The sequence below is a fragment of the Bactrocera dorsalis genome, chromosome 3 (assembly GCF_023373825.1).
Source record: "Bactrocera dorsalis isolate Fly_Bdor chromosome 3, ASM2337382v1, whole genome shotgun sequence".
Taxonomy (NCBI): domain Eukaryota; kingdom Metazoa; phylum Arthropoda; class Insecta; order Diptera; family Tephritidae; genus Bactrocera; species Bactrocera dorsalis.
In genome coordinates this window covers 8,227,394-8,229,994 of record NC_064305.1, presented here as the reverse complement: position 1 = coordinate 8,229,994, position 2,601 = coordinate 8,227,394, and the positions used below count along the sequence as shown (strand labels likewise).

Here is a 2,601-nt window from a genome sequence, read left to right as displayed (position 1 = left end):
TACGAATTTCGAACTTACTTTCGGAACTGTTCGAATTGCATGATAGCAGTTTCGTAAAAAACAGTCTACGATGGATTGCGTGATAGGGCTGACTCTAAATGTCTTTAATCGTAATAAATCACAGTTAATGTCCAATAAAGTGCCAATCGATGTACAATATTTTTGGTCAATCGGTCCTTTGTTAATTCAAATAAACTTGATGGCCTTCCTACTCGTGAACACGCCACGTGCCCATGGGAGATACATGGATTTTCCAAGTCTAATCTGCAAATAGACATTGTTTGGCCTTGAGATTTATTTATAGTCATCGCGAAAGCTAAACGAATGGGGAATGATGCGCCAAGAAGAAGGAAAGATGGCGGGTCGTCAAGCTGACAGCTTATCCATGGGTTGCCATGTCTAAAATATTTCCAGAGTTGCATTTGCGGTTGCCACATCTACTTCAAGTTGTCCATTTCAACGTCCTTTAAAAACTTTAGGCTCTCCATCCACTTCCACTTTTTGTGTGGCGAATACACACCGCTTCCTGATGGTACCTTTTTTAGATCTTTATAAAATTTATCACGTAGGGTCCGCCAACGGGCCTTTAGCTTCTCACCTAAAATCATTCAAAACATGAATAAATATATATTTTGTCAGGTTATAAAATTAAAGATTTACCTGGAATATGCAATTTCTCCTATAGCTCCTGAAATTTGGCGTCCCTCAGGTAGCTATTTTTATAATTCCTATGACTTTTGTTATATAGGAACCGGTTTTCTCTTACAAACTCAATCAGTTTTTCTTCCATTTTTTATTTCTTTTGTTAATTTTTACTTAACAGCTGAGCGCAATTTAAAATGTTGCCGGACTTTGCTCAAAAATTAATTATTTGAATGTTGTCAGCACTGCCTCTGCGCAGAGAAATTCAAATTTCACATGCCGTGCAGATCTGCATTGAGGTGCAGAATTTGAACTGTCAAATCAGTACAAATTTTTTTTCTGCACGCAGAATTCTGCACATGTAATTCCGGCATAAGGCAGAGTCATTGCGAGCACTGGCATCACCCCGAGGTGTGATGCCTTTTCAACGCAATGCCTGCGAATTCTACGGTATACAACTACTAGCTACTCCACTCACCCCTGCGTATTACTGCTGCTTGCGACCGTCCTCGCTGGCGAACTGGAAAAAATGATCGCATTCGGTGTGAAGTGCTTGCTTATATAGCAGTATAGCGCAGCTTTCGTCACCGTAGTGAGGTAAGTTGTGTGCGTAGTCAATGCGATGAGGTGAAGTTCAGTACGTATGGTGGAAAGCTCTATGTTGAGGTATGGTGAGGGTAAATGATGTACTGTGGAGTGAAGTTGAAGTAAATTATTGTATGGAGGTAAAAGCCACGTTTATGTGTTGAAAGACTCCGGGGTGCGGTGTTTGCCTTGTTTGTTGGTGTGCAGCGCCAAAAATTTATGTAAAAAAATGATTGTTTAAAATCCGGCTCGAAGGACCAATGATTATTCTCGAACTCTCGACGAGTCACTTGCTAAGCCATTGAGTGAAATCTAGCGGGTGTTTTTAACGAAACTATTGCCAGTTGAGTGAAAGTTATTAACAGCTAACTGGCAATAGTTTGTTATATACTCACTAGGGTTGGTAAAAAGAAATTAGGCACTGGCCTAAACACATAACGATGGCACGAGTTCTTATTTATTATTGTATACAATTAAATAGGATTCAAGTTTCTTTGATGTTTTGTTTACATCAAGCTCTATTGTTTTGCATACGTATGTCATTACCACATTAGATGTCGAAATTCAATGTTATTGTTTCTAATACGTTATGTATGTACGTATGTACGTCTCCTATCAATAAAGTATCGAATTATGATGCTATGTGCGTATGTTTATTAATTTGGTGAGGAATTGTGTTATACGTAAGAAAGTATGTATGTAGGATGTAACGGATTTTATTTAAATATTGTATAAATTTTAGATTATTTCTGTTTACTCACTTGTTTTCGTAGCTTCTTCCAGACGTCCAATTACTCCGACACCTTTGTTTTGAACGTATGTATATGCCAATGAGAATTTAGCAGCGACCACTTTGAACGTATGTATATGCCAATGAGAATTTAGCAGCGACCACACTTTAGATGTATATATTGAAAATTGGAAACCACTTTTGAACGTATATATATGGAGTTAGGAAGTTATCCGCACGCACTTTGAACGCATGTATATGAAAATTTGAAAACACTTTTGAACGCTTGTGCGTGGAATTCGGAAAACACTTTTATACACTTGCGCGTGGAAATCCGAAAACACTTTTATGCGCTTTTATTTAAAAAGGGTTTCACTAACTAACTAGGCTAACTCATCTAGCCAATTTCAGATACACTTTTATGATTTTATACCGATGGGTTGTTGTTCGTTTGGCTGTCCGTTCTCGAATGAATCTTTCTTGTCGCCTAGCGTTATAACGCTTCTAAGAACTCAACGCAAGCGTCCAAACGCTTCGTTTTCCATGGTTTTCTGTGTTTGGTGGGCGACATATTTTCTGGATCCTGTCCCACCAAACAAGACTATTTTGCTTTCATCGGTCCATAACACGTTGCGCCATTTTGC

At 38.5% G+C, this 2,601-nt stretch overlaps 1 pseudogene; it reads right to left on the bottom strand.

The window, feature by feature from the left end:
• Nucleotides 1-437: 437 nt before the first annotated feature.
• LOC125777117 (transcription factor Adf-1-like) lies at nucleotides 438-790 on the bottom strand (annotated as a pseudogene).
• Nucleotides 791-2,601: the final 1,811 nt, after the last annotated feature.